The sequence below is a fragment of the Conger conger genome, chromosome 2 (assembly GCF_963514075.1).
Source record: "Conger conger chromosome 2, fConCon1.1, whole genome shotgun sequence".
Classification (NCBI taxonomy): domain Eukaryota; kingdom Metazoa; phylum Chordata; class Actinopteri; order Anguilliformes; family Congridae; genus Conger; species Conger conger.
The window spans coordinates 27,376,278-27,383,403 of record NC_083761.1 but is presented as its reverse complement, the minus strand read 5'-3'; the positions used below and the strand labels follow the sequence as shown (position 1 = coordinate 27,383,403).

The window sequence follows — 7,126 nt, the reverse complement described above, 5'->3', positions numbered from 1 at the left end:
ATCTACTGCAAGTTTCTTCTATATGGACATTGAAGAGCAGATCTATTCTGAGCTATCTGCAAGTTTCTTCACATTGGCTGTACAATGAAGCTTATCGCAGTGAGATAAGCCTAAATATTTGCATACTGTACCATACTGTGCCATTTTACATAGTTGTTCACTGTACTTTGTTTTACATTGTACAACATTGTACATTGTTTTATGGAGGCAATAAGCCCTCTCATGCTTCACTCAGGTTAAGTGACTGGGGTTTGGGTTGCACCTTGTTTAGCAAGACACCAATCGTACTCACATCGGACACACAGTATATTCACAAGCATGTCCTACAACAAACTTAATTCAGTTATATGGATCACATAATTATCCATTTCATCCACATACTTACTGAAACCCAAAGTAACTTGTAATGAGAGCCTTCAGGCAGCAGTTTTTGAATCAAACCATTCAGTTGGGAATGCATTTATTAGTGTTACTTAACATTTAGCAAACTATTCTCTCCTGTATTCTTTTGTAGGTAAGCCAGTCATAAGTAACATTTGGTCTCATGCGCTGGTCAGCTTGCTGACTTCCCCCTCCTGGAGCATACATTGTTAGCCCCCACCGTTGGCACACATGCCTGTGGGGGAGAGCTAGAGAAGGATTCTTAGAGGCACCTTCCTGGGCTCTGGGGGCCCCCTTTTCTCACATTCCAGAACAGGAATATTGGAGATGGTATAAAGATGTTTCATGATAATCCCAGGTCAGAATATAGTGATGTTTGGTGTTATTCTGATTGGTTCAGTGTGACTGGTGTAATGGACTAGTTTTTGTAACAGTCTACCTTTGATAGCATAACCATTCAGGAGCCGAGGGGAAACTGGGCAAAAGTTGTCTCTGTAGAAGCCATGTGTTTTAGCCCCCTGCCTGGTGGGCCTGGCTGTAAATTATAGATGGGTGACTCACTTTTAGGGTCAAGAACTAAGGCCTGGATTTCGGAGATAAGGAGAAGAAACCAAACAGTCTGGGATGTCTCCTTTCCTTTCATTCACCCAAATCAGGTTTATCCAAAAGGTATATTACCATGAGAGGCACAAAGACATATTTACAGCATAATGCAGTTATCATGAAGACTCCCAACTACAGCATTCATAGATAGGATGGGGCGGCCTGTAGCCTAGTGGTTAAGGTCAGGAAGGGCTGCCATTTGTGAGGGGCCTGAGAGCTGGGGTTTCAATGTTGTTTAGACTACCTGTTGGGGAGTTAAGATGTATGAGTGGTCCAAGGCCAGTTGGGTCATGGGAAAAGAATCCTCCCGAACATTGGTGACCTCCCTGTGACCCCATACCTGGTCACTTCCAAGGGGGAAGACTCCGGACAATGCCACATTGCCCTCATTTGGGCACTGCTGTCATTACACCGGTGACTGCTCTCTTAGATTAAATATTCAAAACTGCTATTAAGATAGTAAATAGACCCGGTAACACCTTGAAAACATTGCCCATGTGATCCTTGTATTATTGCATTAAGTCTTATGTAATGGTAACAGGAATTGCATGTAAAATGGATAATCAGGAGGGAAGTTTCATGATAACTGCAACATAATAAAACATAAGGGTAATCTGTTGGTATGGATGTGATCTGATAAAATCAAGGAATCGGATGAGATACATTTCATACCAAATGGAATTTAATAAACTATAGTTTCAGTATCCCAAGGGAAAACCTACACGTCCTCTCCTGGTAATCATCTCATTTTCCCTACTCAACAACCCCCAAGGGTGGGGGTCTAAATTCCAGATTTGACCACCCCTCCAGGTTGATTTATGGCACTGCCGCCTGGTTTCAAACGTATGATTTGGCATAAAAGCAAGGGAGACAGACCAATCTGGGAAGATCGTATTCGACTTCCCACACAACATGTCTTGTGTATGTATGTATGTATGTATGTATGTGTAGCAGTGGAAGATCGTATTCGACTTCCCACACAGCATATTGTACGTGTATGTAAGTATCAGGAAGATCGTATTCGACTTTCCATACGGCATATTCTATACTCTGTGTTTGTGTGTAGTCCAAGCAGGCTAGGTATGATTATTTACTCTATCTCTATTCTTAATTTGTATATTTTATACTTGATTGTGATATTCTAAAGCTAATAACCTACCTGTCTGCGAATAAACTATTTTGTTTGGAACTTGCGTGATCTCCATGACTCTAATTCATCTTGTACCTTTTCAGCCTAAGTTACAACTGAATACTCAGGGGGAAATGGTGGCCGAAGACCGACCGATCGGCGGGGCGGTACACCTGTGGTAGTTCTAAGCTGTGCGGCCAGCAATTTCTGTCCTTTAAAGGGTCGGGTGACGCACTGCTCTTGTGATTTGGTGCGAAGGGAACCCTTGGGCGTTACGGCGCTGGTTCCTGCCAAATTAGCTCTAAGGAGCCCAGTTAATGCTACGCCAACCTGGGCTCGCAACTATCATGGCAGGTTTGCATGTATTGTGTTGACTGGACCCGCAGCCTCTGAGTTCTCCACCGAACTGAGATTTCAGCAGTAATGCTAATCCCGGGAGCATCTATTGAGTAATGGTGGCGCAGGTACAAGTTGAATGTAATCACTCCCGAGGTCCGCGTAAATTGCAAACCCAAATTTCTAAATTATATTTTAAATGGAGTCAGATAAACGAGTAAAACTATAGTAACCACTAAGCGTACAATACGGCCCCGTTTCAGAACGGAAAATATTAAGAATTGTACTGATCCGTTTCTGGCCAGCTATAAGCGGGATATGGGGCAGGTCAGTCCATATCCGACCCATGGCAACGGACCCAGTATATTCTTAAACATAATTGTGCTCTGTTCTTGTACGGAGGATAATAATTAACCCAACTAATGTTCTCCCAGCAACGCCAGAAGGACAAGCACGCAAAACCCCCTTCGGCCCCCGCTAAATTCCGTCATTGGGTTAGCTGTGGGGTTTTACAGTAAATTTACTCAGAATACGAGGGATTATCAAATCACGGTTGTCGATGGTAGAGAACACCTTCCCTTTACCTGGGAGTCAGGTGTGAACAGACTGGCCTGTAATGTTTCTGTATTTGTTCTGTATGTTTTCATGTTTAGTCTTGTTTATTATTCATTTTTCTTAGTTACCTGGTTTATGTTTCCCATTACAGTTCTCCATTGTCCTCCCCTGTTATGTCTGCGTCTGAATGTTTATCAGTCTAGTCGCTCCCCTGTCTACGTGTCCCACTATTCGGGTAGTTACGGTAGTTTTCGGTTTTTCAACATTTTTTCTAAGACTCGCGATTCTTACTTCCTGCTTTTTCTTGGTAGTTAAATGTTGTAAAGCACGATTCTTACTAACTACTACTAATCTAGGTTTTGTACAGTACTAATCCGATTAATACACTTACTGTCTGTCTAACTAACTAACAATCACTTTTATTGGGTAGTTTAGAAGTATTCACGTAACTAACGCTATCTCTTAGTATTTCTGCACTGTTCTGTAACTCCGCCTCCCTATGCTATCCCTGATTACTCGTTTAGTTTCAGCGAAGTGTTCGCACCTGTCTCTAACTATCACTACGTCTTCAAACTATGCAAATGTCTACTCCCTAATCCGGAGCCGTATGTTTTGCATGTTTTGTTTCCTGCATCCAGTCCGCGTTTTCGTCTCCCTCCCGTTATTATGTTATTACCCTATTATGTTTCCCCACCTGTTGTCTATTTGTTTAGCCCACCTTTTCCTCTGCCCGGCCTAGATTGTCACCTTCCCTCTTGTATTTAAGCCTCAGTCTCAGTATGCTTCTTTGTCAGAACGTTGATCTAAGTAAGTGCCGATTGTGTGTAAGCCTTATTATAGAGATTCTTGATAGACACCCCTTTGCCTTGACTTTCGTACCTGCCTTGCCCTCTTGTTTTGTTTGCTCATCTGACCTTCTGGTTTTTTCGACGTGTTGTTTTGTATTTTTTGACTACGAGTTTGTTTTTGCCCTTTTGTACCTTCGCCCTGTGATTTCCTGGATTTTGACCTCTCGCTTGTTTTTTTCTACTATTCTTCTGCTTTTCGTTTTTGGTTTCGTACTGGATCTCTTGGCTTTTGACCACTGAACATTAAAACTTCGATTTTTGGATTATCCTGTGGTCTGCGTCTGGGTTCTCTGCACCGTACATAACACTGGCCAATCAGTAGCACTAATTGTTCAGTTATATACCTAGGAAAAAAGGAACCCTGAGTTGGATTTATATTCAAGGGCCAGATTTGATGATCTCTGTGCCCTACTTGGGACCAGATAACTTGAATCAATCTGGTCAAAAAGCCTTTTACAAATAAACCAGGGTTGAAGGGGGCCAAGCAGTCAAGCAGGGCAGGGTCACCATGGCAACTTGATTGGATCATGTTAAAAGTGTGGCTGTAAGCACTGATGGCAAGTTGTATGTCAATTGACCAAAGATTGGGTGTAACTAAGATATGAGCTCATGTCCGGTTTAGGTTGTATGCTTTTAATTTGGCTGTAATGGATTACGTTACGTTTTTGAAAATCAAAAATGCATCAGAGAAGCTTTTTGAGGGTTGGTCTGAAGATGATCTGTTTGGTCAACATTGTACAAAATATGTTGGTGTTGACATGTTTTTAACCCTTGTGTTGTCTTAAGGGTCAGAAATGACCAGCCACTATGTTTAACAGCAGAGAAAACCCAGAGATGATCTTTTCTCAACTTGAAATTTGATGACTTTTCCTGGAGTGACCCCAACAATAGAAAAAGTGAAACATTGCATTTGTTCATATTTCCATGAAAGCTGTACACCAGGGTACAAAGATTGTCTTCGGGTCATTTTTGACCTGGCAGTTATAAAATAATTTCCACACCACTAAAGCCACAACGACACACACACAAGCACACACAATGAGAAATTGAGAGTATGTGTGCTACTGATTGAACTCAGACAAAACAAAAACTTTCTCGTGTATGTGCATCATCTGCCCTCCACAACCCCACACATGACTCAAGTTAACAGGCAAAATAAACAAAATTTCAGACAAAATGAACATTTCTGGAAAGCATTGTTTACTAATGGGGAATGCAGTCAGAAGGCTATAAAGGTGCTGCAGATGACAATACCCCCAGTTCTCTCTTTTCTAAAGCTATGCATGCATATTTCAGTGCCCAACAGGACGTAGATCTGATTTTTTCAGATGTCCAGTAGGAACAAGAGAACAATGATTTAGAAGTGAAGATGGGGAATAATACAACCCAGAGCACAATGCATCATCTTCAGATGAAGAAGAAATCCCCCAAGCTGAAAGAGAGACATTTTTGTCAAAGAACAGCAAAATAACATGGTCCTTATCACTATATGACAATCAGGGCAGGATGGCGGCACAAAATGTCATAAGGATGACCCCGGGGCCCACAAGACATGCAGTTGTCCATGCCCAGGACATCCCCTCAACATTCTATGTGTTCATCACACCAGCCATCGAATAAATCATCCTGGAGATGACAAATTTGGAGGTAAATCTGGAGTAAATATGGAGACAACTGGAAAAGGATGGATGAGATTGACCTGTATGCCTACATAGGACTGCTAATCTTAGTGGGTGTGTATAGGTCCAAAGGGAGGCTACATCTAGTCTCTGGAATGCAGAGAGTGGAAGGGCGATTTTCCGTGCCACAATGCCACTGAAAGTCTTCCACACTTTCTCAAGAATGCTATGATTTGATAACTGTGAGTCAAGACCTGCAAGATGTGTGAGAGACAAACTGGCGGCCATAAGAGAGGTCTGGGAGAAGTGGGTGGAACGTCTGCCATACGTCTAGAACCCTGAGCTTGAAGTAATAATGGATGGAGTCACAGGTAAAAAAATAAAAATATCATATCTGTTATGCAAGTGATTTTCACTGTTAATTTTATTGTTGTATTGCTGTAATATCATTGATTTATGTGATTGTTTTCTATAACACTGATACTAAACTGATATTAATTTATTTTGTCAAAAGGTTGCTGTCTTTTTCAGCAGTATATGCCCAGCAAGCCAGAAAAGTATGGCATGAAGATATGGGTGGCCTGTGACAAACAATCCAGCTACGCTTGGAAGATGCAAGTCTACACAGGGAAGCCGACCAGTGGAGGCACGGAGAGGAACCAGGGGATGCGGATTTTACTTGATGTGACAGATGGACTGAGAGGGCACAATGTCACATGTGACAATTTCTTCACCTCTTATGAACTCAGCAGCTCCTGAAGAGGAAGATCACCATGGTTGGCACAGTTAGAAAGAACAAGCCTGAGCTCCTCCTTGCACTCCTCACAACAAGGAGGAGAGAGGCCTTCTCATCAAAGTTTGCCTTCACCCCCACCACCACTCTAGTTTCTTACCTCCCAAAGAGGAACAAGAATGTGGTCCTCCTGAGCACACTGCACAAAATGGCTGTAATCAGTGATCGTGAGGACAGGAAGCCAGCCATTAACCACAACAAAGGAGGTGTGGACAACCTGGACAAGGTGATTGGAACTTACACTTGCAGGAGGATGACTGCCGGCTGGCCCCTGGTCATCTTCCATAACATCATTGATGTGTCCTCATACAATGCCTTTGTGATATGGAACAAGATCAACCCTACCTGGATGACTGATGAGCGGGACAAGAGGAGGGTGTTCCTGGAGCAGCTGGGAAAGGCACTTGTAACCCCACACATCCTGCAGCGCTTGTGAAAGCTGTTCAGGGAGCTGAATCTTGTCCTGATCCACCTGAAGCTGCAGTTGGGGCAGGCGAGAGGAGGAGATGCCAATCCTGCCCCCCAAAGAAGGACTGTAAAACAAATACAATGTGCTACACTATGTGAGAAATGCATTAGCAAAGTCCATGCACACACATTTGCATACTGTCCTTCATGTGCTAATTGGAGTTGATTGATTTATGTTCTTCACATTTTTGTTTAGTATCTATTATCTTCTATGCTTATTTATTATTGTTGTTCATACACCTTGTGGGTGGGGGCAATTGTTCAAAATATGGCGTCACGTTTCAGGTCTGTCTCGCCATGTTTTATGTTTATTCATGTTGTCTTAGTCACGTAGTGTCTTATCATGTATTATGTTAGTCTAGGTTCGTCATGTTGTTTAGTTTATTTCTTGTTA

At 42.5% G+C, this 7,126-nt stretch overlaps 1 pseudogene; it reads left to right on the top strand.

Moving 5' to 3' along the window:
- The first annotated feature begins 3,008 nt into the window (after positions 1-3,008).
- LOC133121212 (piggyBac transposable element-derived protein 4-like) lies at positions 3,009-6,700 on the top strand (annotated as a pseudogene).
- Positions 6,701-7,126: the final 426 nt, after the last annotated feature.